The sequence below is a fragment of the Chenopodium album genome, chromosome 4, assembly GCF_948465745.1.
Source record: "Chenopodium album chromosome 4, dcCheAlbu1.1, whole genome shotgun sequence".
Taxonomy (NCBI): domain Eukaryota; kingdom Viridiplantae; phylum Streptophyta; class Magnoliopsida; order Caryophyllales; family Amaranthaceae; genus Chenopodium; species Chenopodium album.
Window position 1 is genome coordinate 12,953,577 of NC_137837.1, and position 16,686 is coordinate 12,970,262.

Below are 16,686 nucleotides of genomic sequence, written 5' to 3' on the forward strand. Positions count from 1 at the left end.
TAGATTTAGAATTATAAACATGTCCGATATTATCTCTAACAACCATAACCCTAGGTCTTTTTATTAATTATTTTATCCCTCTTTTAATTTAGACTATATTTTTATCCCAATTTCGTGACATAGTTTAGTTTCTCCATACCTTGAATGCTAGATTGAATAGTCATCTCTCTGTGGATTCGACCCTACTTATCCTACTACATTGTTAGTTGGTTTTGTTAGGAATTTATTTTTGACAGGCGTACGACAACCTATCAAAGTCCACCCTTAATCATCTCTTATTAATAAGAAATGAAGAAAATAAAAGGAAAACTCTCGCTCACAAAATCTTTCATTTTATTCCCAAAATTGGAGAAATTTGGGAGGAAAGAAAGAAATTAAATATTTCAAGTTTAAAATTAGTTTTCCCCTCCCTTCTCTTTTTTTTTACAAGAAGGGAAAGGATTTCATTAATGAAAGATAGCCAAATGGCACTTACAAACAATTCCTAGGAAATCTAAAATTCTAATATAAGTACAAATCACCTTAAAGCTAGTTACATCGCAGATTCGATCGACGATCGCCATAAGAAAAAAAAACTTCATCTGAAGCAATACAATCTGTGGGTTAGCTCTAATTCAGCTTGAGATCCACGGATGATTAGTTGTTTGGGTGAAGAAAATCATATGGCCTTCTAGATACTTTTGGAGACGATGAAACCCTAATTCTTCAATCTTTAATACACGAACAAACAAAAAACATAAGCCTAATTGAATAAACCCCATCATAAAGATGAGATCCATTTATTGAAAGCAATTAAAAAGTTTTTTGGGGCTTACCACCGGTAAAACCACTGGTGGAAGCCCTTACAAAAATTTACAATTGAGATCAGAAGAAACGAGATGGAAGAAAAGAGAAAAAATGAGAAGAATAAAGGAAAACCTTTTTAAAAAAAAAAAATCTAGCAATGGTGGCTAGAAAAACCCTCCCAAGGAAAAACCCTAGAGAGAACCAAATAACCCTCCCAAGGAGAAAACCTAGAGGGAACTCGTCTTGTAGAAGAGTAACTTCCCCTGCCTTCTCTTCCTTTATTAATATGATATCAGATAATAGATTCTCTTCTTTTTTTTTTTTTTTGAAAGAATAATAGAATATTCTCTTCTTTTTCTTCCTTTATTAATATCAAACTAGAACATTGGATGATATAGGTTTTTCCTTTATTTTCTTTTCTTTTCTCTTCCCTTCCTCTTCTTTACTAATATTGAATTAACCAAACAAAGCCTAAACTGCAATATAATGCATAGTAGAAATATGTTATAATAAATCAAAAAGAAATGACAAATTGATATAAATGGTACATATTCCATGAATTTGAGTTAAGATAAAGACTAGAATAGACCCGCTCTACAATAACTTATTGTAGACCCAACCTTCTAGTATACCATACGAATGTGATTACATCATACGAAATGTGATTATATTATTACAAAAGTGATTATATCATCTTGAAACTGTTATGTAAATGTATCACTCAAAAAGTGAATTTATCATTATAAAAAGTATCAAATAGTAAATTACATATGATTTTTAAATTTTATCATTCTAAAGATAATTATATAATCTCATTAAATGATTTAATATGAGATCAAAATATGACTTACAAATAGATAATTATATCATCTAAAAAAGTGATTATATCATCCAAAATGTGATTATATTATTTGAAAGTGTCAAATTTTGGGTCTATAATAATTTATTGTAGACCGAGCCCATACAAGACCAATTATTGAGTTAAAAATTTTGGGGGAATCGCTTTTCATAGCATGTTTGCATCTTTGCATGTAAATGCAAACTTTCCAATGAAAGAGATGCCTTCTTTCTACAACATTCTCTTGTCACTACATCTCGTGGTGGCTATGCACATTAACATGACATCCAGCGAGGCCAAATTTCTGTCCAGCCTAGAAATCTATAGTCATTTTTTAGAGGCAAAGATAGTACCTTAAAACAATAGAGATGCTACTCAATTTTCAAGTGAAAGCCAACCCATGTAGTTATTATTTATGAAAGCAAACTATGAACTAGTAAGAAGCATGGCACCTCAATTGGCCGTGTCATATCCTGGACACTGGGCACGACACTCATACTTTATTATTTATCGATAAATTTCATGTCTTAAGTATGACTAATGACTAGTTGACTACATATGTTCAATAGCTTTCATCCCAAAATCAATTGGTGATGGATGAAGTAACTCACCAAACTTATATGTTAGCTTAGTCTTTTTCCCTGTACATATTCAATGTGAGACAATTTTGTCTTAACTTCTACGTATTTTTTTTTAATATCACACATCAATTTAAACGACTACGTATTAGAATACCATCACACAATACGCCTATAATTTTATTTTATTTTTCCAGGAAAAGGAGGTCACTAGGGAGTAGGGACAACTCAAATACAAGGTCACTCACTATTAATGGCTCATGAAAAAATTCTTATTTCTAGCTCCACACACGGAAAACTCTAGGCGCATAGTCCCTATGTATTATGGATGCAAATAGGATGAAATTTTTGTAAATAATGGGAATCTGAATGTGAAAAATATGATGACAAAAAGTACCACTACATGCATAATAGTACATAAAAAATATTATTCAAATAACTTATACTTTAATGGTACATTATACATGTTTAGTAGTACACAAAAATGTACCACTATACTAAATAAAAGAAAAAATGTACCACCAAATTCCAAATTATCTTCCTATGTGCATGCTAAATACATAGGCCCTATGTGCCTAGATGCACTCCACCCACAAAAACAAAAGGAAACAAATTAATACCAAGTATTTTACTATCCGTTAGCTCGTGAATCGTGGCTCTTAACTTTAAGCTACATAGCCGTTATTACACTCAATTTAAAACTTTTTTTTAAAAAAGTACAAGGTAACTTCCAGAGCATGACACCCTTCTTATTTCAATAACGAATCTATTCCTCCAGAAAACACACCCAAAATTCCATCATTCATTCCTCTATAAATCACAAATCTCCGATCCATCTTCAATTCAATTCCTTTCCTCTCAATCAAACAGTTCATCGATTTCGAAAAAACCCAAAAAAAAAAAAAAAAAAAAAAAATGGGGTTGGTTGTAGTGATATCTTTACCATTGATATTGTTGTCCGTATTGATGGGAATAGGGTGTTACTTATTTGGTAGGAAGAAAGGAAGAGAAGAAGCTCGTTGTCAAGTAATGGGAGCCCCGGCACCGCCCCCCGGATCGTTTCCTAATTCACCTGCTCCTCCTCCCTACTACAAGCAACCTGATTCTCATGTTTGAGTTTTGTATGTTTTGTCTACTATGCTTTGTGTGATACTACTTGTGTACTCCCATCATATATTCATATTCTATCATGTTTTTTTTTTTTTTTTTTTTTTTTTTTTTTTTTTTTTTTTTTTTTTTTTTTTAATATTCTTTGTGAATGGTTTTGTGAAAATCATATATGTAGATCTTTTCTAGCTTGTAATTGAATATTGAATTGTTGTTGTAAGCTTGTGTAATGAAGAAATGAATGGATTTCCCTTTGTAAATTTGATTGAGTTTAATTATTTTTCGATGATTATTGGTAGTAAATCAAGTTGTTTAATGTTGTGTAATCTATAAAATTGTATTTTGTATTTAATGCATTTGGAATTGGTGATACTTAAACGTTGTTAATCTAAAAAATTGTTGCTTTCAATTTGTAGCCAAGGGAAAGAAATGACAATAATCATTTGACCTGTATTTAGGTCACTGATAGCTTTCACCAACGTTTTATTCAAAGGTGTCAAAAAAATGATTCGATTCGAACCATTATTTGACCTAATTCAAAATTATCTAATCTAGAAGTTTATTTGACCTAACTCAAATTTGAAATGACTAAAGCTCAACCGGACTCAACATCTCAAGTCAATTGATGACCAGAATTAACACTCTCAATTGTACCAATATATTTTGTAGCTATTAAACGCCTAAATCAAGTGGTGAGCTTGTGTTGGGTACTTGAACTTAATAGCATTACTCCGTATCATATTGAGTATCTAATAATCGATGACACTAAAAATGATACCCATGTACTAAACCAAATAATAATGTCCAAGTATTCAAATTTTTGAATCACATATTAAAATTTACATCAATTACCGACACTATCACTTGACCTCAACTCTATTAATCAAACAAACGCTTATAATTTACTTGAGGCTTGAAATATATGATGTGATAGGTAAACACTTTCAACGTTCAAGTTTTTGAGAGGCTAAGCCTTGGAGAAGAAATAAATGTTTAGATTTATGTGAAAATTTTAAGTAGGAAAAAAATATCTATTGAATCAATGTTGGCTACTAGTGTTTTTTTTTTTTCTTTTTTTTTTTTTAACGATGCTTATAATTGAAATTCATTGTTAGATTTCAGATCAAGTACCTTATTTTCAAATCGAATATCAGATTAGGTATTGGCAACACCTCTTATATCAAGGGTCGTAGCTTCTACAATAAGAGGAGTACTCATACCAATATTAAAAGAACGACTATAAACATTATTTTCTAAATGATCTCTTAGAACAATGCCTACAGCCCCTAAACCATCCCGAACAGAACCATCAAAACTTATTTTGATGACACCAAGGGGAGGGGGCGACCAAGAGACACGTATACTCCTAGGAATAGGATGAGAAGAAAGAGCGAGAGCGGGAGTATCCAAAGAGTCGAGAATACTAATATTTTTAAACAAGATAATTTGTATAGCACTTGTCGGATGTCATGCCCTCTTAAAATATTGAAGTTTCAATCAATTTTACCCTTAATCCTTGATCCCTTATTCATCAAACTTTGACTATTTTGATTAGTGATTGTTGAAAAAAAATTAGTACCATGTGCACGACACATCCAAGTATTGCAACCACAGATTGAGTTCCTTCTCTAACTACACTACTACTATTTTTTATGTAAATTTGGATAAAACCTAAATGTGTATGCATACCAACAATAAATTTAGAAATGTGGATTGCTAAACACCGCTAACAAAAATGATCACCACTGTCAATATTTGGTGTGAATGGATAATCGTACCCTTACTACATCACCATCCCTTCATCCCCTCGGCAACCCACAACCCCTCCAACCGGCGACCCACAACCCCTTGACCGACGACCCGTCACACCCCCCTTTATGACGACCCATCACCTTCCCTACCGGCGGGAAGGTGGTGGTTTTTTTATGTCAACCAACCACGGTAACTGGAGCCCAAAAAGGTTACCGTGCGTTGTAACTGAAGCCGAAAATCAGTTACCGTGCGCGGTAATCGGAAACCGGTTTTGGGCTCCGATTACCACGCACGGTTACCGGTTTTGGGCTCCAGTTACCGTGCACCTTAACCGATTCCATGGTAACCAAACCCCAAAACCGATTACCGTATATGGTAACCGATTTTGGGCTCCGGTTACCGCGGTTGCTTGAAATTAAATAAAGACACCACCTTCCCGCCAAAGAGGGAAGGTGGTGGGTCACCGGCCAGAGTGGTGGTGGTGGTCATCGTCGGTCAGGATGATGATGGTGGTGGTCATCGCCGGTCAATGTGGTGGTGATGTTAGTCGTCAATTAGGGTGGTGGTGTCAAGGTGTTAGTGATTGGTGGCAAGAGCGAAGATAGTAGTGAAGAAATAAGGGCATGGTTGTCCATTCACACTGAATGTTGGCGGTTTTGATCATTTTGGATGGCGGTATTTAACACCCAAAATTGGATAGTTTAATGATTTTAATTAATAGTTAACACTTAACAGTTACAAGCTACGAGACACACGCTACGCGTGTATATTATAGGAAATTTATTAATTTACTCATATATTGTTATTGTGGTTTTTTTTTTCGAAAATCAATACTTACATAAACTTTAAATTTAAGAACGAAAAAAAAAATTTGTCAATAGGACATCTACTCCACTTCGTGTACCTCAGTTAACCTTAAAAAATATTGTTGATCGTTGAGTTTTTATATAAAAGATTGAAAACTATAGTGTAAACATCTATGGTAATAGTACGTATATAGATTAGATTGATGTATAATTTTTCCTTTTATTTTTTCTAATAATTTTTAAGGTTTTTTTTTTTTTGTAACGTAGACTTTTTCGAGGGAACTATATTGGTATTAAAGTTCCTTTTTTTTTTTTTTTTAATAAAATCATGATATAGTTATCTTTCAACAAAGTTTAACGTGGTTTTTTTCAATAATTAAAAAAAAAAAGTAAATGCGGTTTGTGGTTAGTTATTACATTCTTTTTTGTTTATAAAAAGTAGATATTTTTTGTTAGTTTTTAGTTTTGTTTTTTTTATTTGAAAGAATAGGTTTTTTTTTTTTTTTTTGAGCAGTTATGAATGATTTTTTTTCATATTTTTTTTAAAAAAAAATCTATTATATAATTGCAGAGTCACTTCACCACAACCTTCCAAATCACCAATACTCAAATCTCATGCATTTGAGTTTTTTTTTTTTCTAATTTTTTTTTTTTTACAAACCAATGACTACCCAGTACCCATCCCATTATATTATTTATTATTTATTTTTTAACTTAAAAAAAAAAAACATCAATAAGGATAATAACTACCCATCTCATCTTTTTCTTTTTTTTTTTTTTGTTTGGATTTTTTCAAGGAATTGCAATAATTAATAAAAATTCAATTTTTTTAAAAAACATTACTAACATTTCACTTTGTCTTATTTTCTTTCGCGTATAATACATGTCGTGCATTAGCATGGATACACAATTCCTTTATCAACAATTAACATAGCACTCTAAATCCCCAACCCTTCAATTATATGCATGTTTTTTGGGGATTGTCCTACAAAATAATTTCCACTTCCTTAATCATCAAAATAACAATAAAAAATGTACAACACGCTATTTGCGCAACTGGCCTCACTGAATAGTTATTTGCAAAAGATTAAAAAAAAAATATAGACCTATGACAATAACTACGTAACCCCTATAACATAGAACAGGTACCCTTTATAGATTTAACACACCTACACTTCCCTAATCATCAACAAGCTATTTGCGCGACTGGCCTCGCCGAATAGCTACTTGCAAAAGATAAAAAATAGACCGTATGATACTAACTAACCCCTATAACACTAAACGGATAACCTCTATAGATTTACCAAAGTAGCACCCACATATAAGAGTTAGCAATTTACTAATATTTAATAGAGAAAATTTGAACAAATCATTGTAAAGCAGATCAGACCACAACAACTCTAAAAAAACATGGCTTAAGTTACTACATCAAATCAACTTCCGTATTTAAAATATATTTTTTCTTATATTATATATTTAATTGTTTCTAATATAAAATATATCCCGTGCATTTTGCACGGGTACACTCTAGTTAATTAATGAATAAGTAATTTTGTAAATTGAGAAGGGCATTTTGGGAAAAGACAAATTTATCACCCAAAAGACCCTTTCTCTTTATATAGTAGTATAGATAGTTTGAAAATAAAATAAAATTTTGATGAATTTTAGTAATGTGTTGATATCATAATTAATTGTGTTAAAAAAATGACAAAATTGGGTGAAATATGCGGTGAGCGTGGATCGAACACGCGACCTTCAGATCTTCAGTCTGACGCTCTCCCAACTGAGCTATCCCCGCAATTTAATTACTGTTGGTTTTTTTTTTTTTTTGATGCAAAATTACTGTTGTTAAAGTAACAATAATATTCTACTATTAAGGACTACTACAAAACAAAATCACCAAGAAGCGCATTTTACCTTTTTTTTATCTACATCCATTTCAACCTCAACTGTCAAATTGGAATTAATTGATCGAAATTTACCAACTGTAATTATTAATGTAAATAGTTGCAATTTACTGTCCCTCGATCTCATAGTTCGTTGTAGCATGGCTTTTTTTTTAAATGAAATTGTGCATGACATGTTTTTTTTTTTTTTTTTTTTTTTTTTTGAAGCATTGTGCATGACATAATAGGGTAACTTAACAGATATTAAGCTTAGATTATTTTTATTATTATTGTTATATACATTGGTTTTTTTTGAGAGATTATATTTGAAAATATGCCAAGGATATATTACGCAATATTTTACTCTCCCTCAATCTCTTTACCTCAAACCCTAACCTTCAATATGGATTTTGTAGAGGCATTCATATTTGTACAAGTGAAAAGACAGTGTACTTTTTGCAATGTTTTTCTGTCTAGTAGCTTTATAGGTTGGATTTAATAATTTTTCATTCTATTCCTTCTACAATGAGGAAGTTTTTCCATAATTAGGATGGCTCTATCTCGGGTAATTCCCAGTTTCTCTTCTTGAGAAACAAAGTATGTATTCATGGGGTTAATTTTGTACTTTCGCTTAGAAAATTAAGGGTAAAAGCATCTTTTTGTCTAACTTCAACTTCACAGATATTAACGACACATTGACGGAGTGCGCTACCCTCCTTCACTCTTTTACAGAATTACAGATTTACAGCTGCCCATAGTCTCATTTACTCCTGCCAATTTGAAGAGCATCTTCAATGGAGTTTCAAAAGCTCAAAGGCTACTTCAATGGAGGAAGATGACTCCCTTACCCTTAGGGGTTGATCTTGCCCTTTTTTTTCTCCCCTTTATATTAGGGTTTTTGTTTAATTCGACGGCTTCGCTGTCGGTGTTGGTGGAGGATGGGTGAGGATGAAAGCTCGAGCTCCATTAATGGAGCTTGATTGAGAAAAGGAGGAAGAAGAAGAAGAAGAATAGCGTGATTGTATTGTTAGGATGCCGATCGTGGTGTTGTTTGAGCGCATATGCCGCCTACGAGGAAAGTTTGTAGTTTTGATTTAAAGACAGCTACGTTGTAACAGAGAACGTAGATCTGGAAAAATGACTTTCATTGTTGTTGAATTCGACACTTAACGCCGTGACTAACGGTACACATCGGCTATTTCAGAAAATATTACAGTTAGCAATTTTATGTATTAAAATATTACTTCCTCCTTTTCTTTTTAGTTGACACGTTTCTTTAGTCACTTTGTCAATGCACTTATTCAAACATTAATATCTTTAATTATTGATAAATAAAAATTATAAAAATTTGATATTTTGAAAGTATATAACGTGACGAATCTAACAAGATCTCACATGACTATATTTTTCATTATGTATAAAGTACAAAACACGGTCAAAGGGAGGTGTGTGAATAGTGCTAAAGTCAAAACGTGTCAACTAAATAAAAACGAAGGTAGTATTATTTATCAATTTCCAGTGCAAAAAAATTTCAGAATTGCCATTAGAGATACAAACTTTGTTTCTCAAGAAGAGAAACTGGGGTGCCCCCTCTATCTCATCTAAGCTAGCTCTTTGGGAAAGGTTTATGCAACATAACTATAATTATACCGGAAAATATTAGGTCAGATGTTAAGTCCCGATTATGGTTGGAAATTTGGAATATCACCATGTCATAAAAGAAGCATTACCAAAGCATTCTTACTAGTAGATTAGATGAAGGATAATGATCGGGTAAAATTAATAGTAATGTGAAAGAAAATTTTCATATTCTCATTAATAGTAGATATAAAGTTCGTCGATCCATAAAGTTCGTCTCGTTTACCATAGATACACATTATTCCAAGGAAAATAATGGGGTAATGTGACGTGACTTGGTCCATGTGTTACCTTATAATAATGAGAAAGATAGAGTGTAATAATAAGAACCGATTTGAAAAAGTGGATTGTGGTGGAGTAAAAAAAAAATCGAAGAAAAGGTGTTGTAAGAAATTAGTACATGTATTCTTTGACAAAAAAGAAATAAAGTAAAGTGAAAAGAGTTTCATGGAATAACCTTAAACAGAAAGTGATGTGAAATTTTGTGAATGATATTTTTTTTGGATGCTTTTATAGATCATTAAATCTTGAAATATTTGTATACATGCATGTCATTATCATAACATTTTGCTTATTTAGAGCTCTCCATAATGCTCCAAGATAAGAGTCGAAGGAAGAGAATGGGTTAAACATCGTGCGTGTTACTTATATGGTACACCCGACTATATATAAATAAAATTGTTTGGTGTTGCCCTCTTGGCTATCCTTGTTGGATCCATGATCATACATTATGGTTTATGAATCATGGCAAGAAGGCTATAAGTCTATAACAACAAGCACTAGACCTCAATATATACTACATTATGATAATATTATATTAATATCTTATGTCCAAAAATTAGATTAATAATACATTATTATATTAATATCTTATGTCCAAAAATTAGATTATAATACGAAGTATGTGTTTGAAAAAATAAGGGGTAAAAATGCGGTGAGCGTGGATCGAACACGCGACCTATACTACATTATGATAATATTATATTAATATCTTATGTCCAAAAATTAGATTAATAATACATTATTATATTAATATCTTATGTCCAAAAATTAGATTATAATACGAAGTATGTGTTTGAAAAAATAAGGGGTAAAAATGCGGTGAGCGTGGATCGAACACGCGACCTTCAGATCTTCAGTCTGACGCTCTCCCAACTGAGCTATCCCCGCAATTTAACATAATTTACTGTTTTCACTTAATGATCACGGTTAAAAACTATCCATATTCATTAGGCGGTTGGATTTGACCGAATCATCAGTTTATGGTAAAGTTAGCGTTTAATTTTTATTTTTTTTTTAAGTTTTTTTGGGTGAAAGTGTTTAAAATACTTTGAGTTACACTTTGCAAACTTTGAGGATTCAAGTGTTCAAAAATATTATTTTTAATAAAGCATAGGTGTAAATTAAAATAAATTTATGTTGAAATTAATTCGTACGAGATCAATTATACGCGGAGGAGTCACGGAGATATATACCGCCATTTAAATACTTTTACACACATTCTTTTTAAAATTAAGTTCTCTAGACACATACCGCCATTTAAATACTTAATCATCTAGAGTTTTAGACTAGATAGACATCCAATGTTAGTAGGTAATATACTATAATGCTAGATCTAAATTTCTGTTATAAAATTAAATAGAAGGAGGAGGAATTAGAGAGAGAATAGATCAGTTTATCTTATTTCATAAAGAGGAAATATATATATACATACAATATAACTAGGGTTTGCTTAGATAACAATATACCCTAGTTCTAAAACATTCCGAAATGATAAAGGAGGATAATGGATATCCATACAATATTTCATAACACTCCCCCTTGGATGTCCATTATCGAAGATTGTGCCTCGTTAAAACCTTATTAGGAAAAACCCTAATGAAGGAAAAAGAGTACAACATTTTTCGTAATACGCTCGAGATGCTGCCTCATTAAAAACCTTACCAGGAAAACCCGATGTGGGACAAAACCATGGTCAAGGGAAAAAGAGTGCAACCGTATTTTCTCCCCCTGATGAATACATAACTTGAGATCTTCCAGTGTCGCAGCAATGAATCCAATATGTTGGATATCTTTAATAAGTTGGTAAAATATCACTTGTTGATCTTTGATCCTCCTAAATTGAAATTGCATCTTCAAGTCTTCACGCTAACATGTGAAGTGTCTTCATTTCACCATACATGTGTTTATCTCTAATATCAATATTTCAAATCTCTGTTTAATAGTTGATTCAAAGGATAAACTTATACGGTTATGACTTCTTCTGGAAGTCGTTGATAATAAATATTGATGATCATTATTTGATCAAACATTCATTAATATGAGTAATAATTTGATGACAAAACTTAGCTTGATATTATTAATATCATTCTTCTCATATGAATTATAATATAACACACGTAATTATATACGCTAATTATGGTTCTTCTGGACCATAAGAAATCATTGTCACGCATAAGTGATCCATTGATATTCTTTAGACGTTTCATAATTGATACGATAGCTCTCTTGCAAATACAAATAGTTAATTTCATTAACTCTCATATGCTCAAACTTCAGGTTGAGATGTTAATAATGTTGTCACGTACATAGATTTTCAAGAGTTTGATAATAATTGCAAATTCAAGATATAAACTTTGTAGGGCTAGATATTACAATAGGTCGTATATAAGTTCTTCAGGAACTCTTCTTAATTCATAATGTGCAATTAAATCGGTGTCATCAATAATTTCATCACAATTATAAGCCCATTGGAATATTAATCTCTTTCTAATTTTTCATCAAAGTTGTAAACATACCTTACTATACTTTGAATGAACATTTACATATATACACCACAGTTATTGTATGAAATTAATACATGCAATATGAGATATAGAAAATATGATAACATATTAACATATATACAATAAAGTAATGCATCTAACAACTTCCTATATATGCAATAAATATCCATTAACTTATGACTCACATATGCACATGAAAATAAATAAGACTCAAAATAATGCAAGACACTATACAGTGTGGATTTAAAAATCCATATTTCATTGGACTTCGGGTCCATGATAAACTTATGATCATTATCATTATGTCGACATCAAAATGTACATACATTTCAGATCCCTTACTCATTAGTCCATTCCATTATGCATATGCATATGCATATTATTCATCGGTTCCATTATGTACCGGTATTATAAAATTCCTTTAACTTACATTCCGCATGCTATTTTACTATGATATCTGAATACATTTCTCATTGGTACCATCATAACTTTTCTTACATCATAGGCCATCTATTATAATAATTCAGATATCTATACCACTTTTAGGGTATTTCATACACTATGGTATTTATATACTATTACACTATTAGTGTCAACTGCACTATCTTGCCAAATATCATATCTATTAAGCAAATCTTTATTTTGGAACCGGTCATATACAACCTACACTTCAGGTGCAGTGATTCAAGTACAATTGGCAAGATTTTATCTCAATGTATAAACATAATTAATATGACCAAAATGTATCTTCAACGCTATGCAACATGAGTCATAACTGAATACAAATCAAATCATAAATGTACAACATATCTTGATAATATATATACAAAAGTTGGCATATATATAACTTTTCAAACTACCATTATAGGGATCATAAATATTCTTTATTTATTTAATTTTTTTTTTCGATTTTTCCAACTTTTGCTATTTCTTCTCCCCCAAAGTTGGTAAAATATCTCTTTTATAGGGGCGTCTAATTCTATACCAACTTAGTATATAAATTTGCATTAAAATTCATTTCATTGGGAGGATCACAATCAAAATTTATCTCTTCTGGAGAACAATTTTGATAAAGAATCATTTATTCATTAACTTTATATTTCATGTGTATTTATTATTAAATTTTCAATAATATTTTCTCTTCTGGAGATCAATGTCAATGGGGAGGCATATGTTGTGCAGTTGTACGTTTTTTTTTCTTCTCCTATTTCATATGTGCTGACATATAATAGCCCCAATCAAAAGAATTGTTATACAAGCATAGATCACTTGCTTGTAATTCTACTAGGTGGTGATCTTCTGGATCATTAAAGCTTTAAATAATGTATTTGGTGAGCTTCTGGTTCTCTAATAGTTTACAATAATATATACGTTATTTTGGTGAACTTCTAGTCACCCATTACTCCTTTTTATAACCTATTAACTCTTGAAATTTTCATCAATACAAATTAGTATGAATCACAATCCAAATATATATAGCTCAATCTCAATGTTATGTCTTGCCATTCAATTCATTTCATACATCTAACATTGAGAGAGCGTCGGCACAGTATCAAACGAAACTTTAGGTTTCCATAACGGGTAATTATTAAACCCGGATGGCCTAATTTGATTATCACATCCAGTCACTTCTCTAAATTTGAACTCTGGTCGGTTTTCAACACTAGTGATCACTTTATTAAACTTACTATATGCATGGCCATGAATGTGATGTGATATTAGAACACATGTGTTTCTTTATACAATTGGCAAGACAATCAATTAATATTTTATCCAATAATTACTCATACTCCACTAGAGCATTGATTATAATCTTGATACATGCTAACCTTGTTGGACAACATTTTATACTCTTCTGGAGTACTTTATATAATCATATCACATTTAATGTATTAAAAATGATCTCTTCATGAGATACATAAAATGTGTCACTTTTTCAAATTTGTCATTGTCAATTAGTGCTTCTTTCCTCTTCCAAGGATTCTTATCGTTGTAACATTTTGCATTACTACACTTCAGGTGTGCTAGTTCAATAACAACTGATCTTGTCTAACTAGGACATCAACTTAATATGTACATTTATAGCTAGTATATAAGTAATGACATTTATTCATATTCATCTTCAGGATGATATCTTTCTAAATATTTGATTATCATGTGGTCACCTCTATTAATTAAATTATTGATATTTAGGCTAGTGTATCTGTGTATGTACCAAACTGACCATTAACATATTTAATTATTCATGTGCAAGGATTACATAAAAACAATGGAATAAACACTGTCTCCCCCTAATCCTTGCATATGGGGGTATAAACTAGTCCAACAATCTTTATATTCATTCTCTTCTCAAGCCATAAATTCTTTTAACAATGCATGTATCAAACATAATAAAATTATTCTTATAAACTCTTACTCGTAACTCTTGCCCAATTTTATTAACTTTATATTAAATCTTCTCAAAATTAAAGTATGGGCATGATGCATGAATACATTTTTCAACTAAGAAACTCATAATGTCATACCTAGTTTCTTTAGCTCATAATTAACATTATTTTTTGCTTAAATAGATATTCTTATAAACTTTTCATATAATCAAAAAATTATGATGTAAACATACTTGTATCCTATTAATCACACAAATTTCTGTTCACTTCTGGGAGTGAGTAAATTAAGTAATATATCAATCATCAATTCTCACCTTAAGTTTGGTATTCAGATAGAATATTATACAAATCTTTTGTATATTTATTCTCATGCTTTATAAACTAATATTTTTCTTCTCCGATTTTCATATTATTTTACTCATCATTCCGATAATTCAACTTTACGTTGGCATATAACACCATATATAATTAAATTCAATCACACATAAATCAATATTTCAGCATTTGTGTCGTGTTGCATGACTTGCATCTATATCATATTAGCGGAAAACTATACTTGAGATATTAATCACAAGATTTATTAAGGTCATACATTAAACTTATAAAGCACATAATTTATCATATACATCACCCACAATTTTACAGATCATATGCCATATGTGTAACACTTTAGAGAAATTAATTCATCATAGTTGGAAATTCCACATCACGTGCGTATATCATATGGGAATAAACATGGCTCTTATCATGGATTCAGGAAATGACAACTTACTTCATGGGGAAAGCTTATGATACGCTAAATTGCTCAAATAGATCTTCTAATTCAATATAACAAATATTCACAAAACATTCATAAAAATTTCAAGACATGAAATCTAAATTCTCATTCATATATACCACATAGAGTAGTATACTAGTGCGTACATATTAGACTTGGTTCTACCTTCCTGATTAAATTAGTCTCTTGCCATTTCATACCTTTTGGTTCTTCTTAGAGACACAGAGAAATAACTAGTATCATCTAGAAAATATTAACTTGACACATTCTCCATGATCAACAATTACATAGTCTAGGTCTAAAGATCAGGGTGGAAGTTTAACAACTTGAATCATTCAAACCAAACAAACAATCCATAATCAATCAAGACAAATAATAAGGTCCATAATCAAACATACTTTATCAATGGACACAATTGTTAGTAGAGATAATAAACATGTAATAAGTAACTAAGAAAATACTACAAGAAAATAAACTCCCATAGAAAGCTCCTTAATTAGTGAGTCTTATTAACTCATTAGTTAGTATGACTAACCAACCCCGCATTGCAATACATTACATTATCATAATAAAAATGATATAAAATAAAACACATCAGAAATTTTGCTCAATAATTAATTTGCCCGGCGGAAATCGATCAGATATATGAGACACATATTAATCAAATACGGAGTACCTTAACAGTTGTTGATTTCTCATGGGTGTATTACAAAGCAATTTAACATGATATATAACCTAATGCCAATAGGAAGTACTATATTTTATCGATCCAAGAAGCTATATATATATAAGAAATATTTCTTTCATATATAAAGGCATAAAGTATGAAATCATATAGCCAAATTAATAAAATTAAACAAACAATCATCATCAGAGGACAATCGAAAAGAGTAATTTTTTTTTCTTTTAGTATGAGCACAATACATAATGATAGATCAATATATATATACCAAAGGTACAACAGTGATATAATAATAACCAGAATACTCCATGTCAAAAATAAACTTCATCAAAATTATGAATTAGAATATATCCAACAGTACGATTATTTACATGCTGATTTGTAAAAGTGTGTAATATTATTTACCTAATAATTTGATAATAACAAAGTATAGACATACCTTTGATTGTCATTTGAGATCAGTCAATTTATGAAGCTTTGATTGCTATTGAAAACAATGTAGAGTTATGGTGCTGATAACGTGTTATAAAATTAAATAGAAGGAGGAGGAATTAGAGAGAGAATAGATCAGTCTATCTTATTCCATAGAGAGGAGATATATATATATACATACAATATAACTAGGGTTTGCTTAGATAACAATATACCCTAGTTCTAGAACA

General features: G+C 30.9%; 2 non-coding genes across 2 annotated transcripts; both read right to left on the bottom strand.

The window, feature by feature from the left end:
- Positions 1–7,592: 7,592 nt before the first annotated feature.
- TRNAF-GAA (transfer RNA phenylalanine (anticodon GAA)) lies at positions 7,593–7,665 on the bottom strand. The gene has a single exon. It is a non-coding gene; the product is annotated as a tRNA-Phe (tRNA).
- A 2,823-nt stretch (positions 7,666–10,488) lies between these two features.
- On the bottom strand, positions 10,489–10,561 carry TRNAF-GAA (transfer RNA phenylalanine (anticodon GAA)). The gene has a single exon. It is a non-coding gene; the product is annotated as a tRNA-Phe (tRNA).
- Between the last annotated feature and the right edge of the window lie 6,125 nt (positions 10,562–16,686).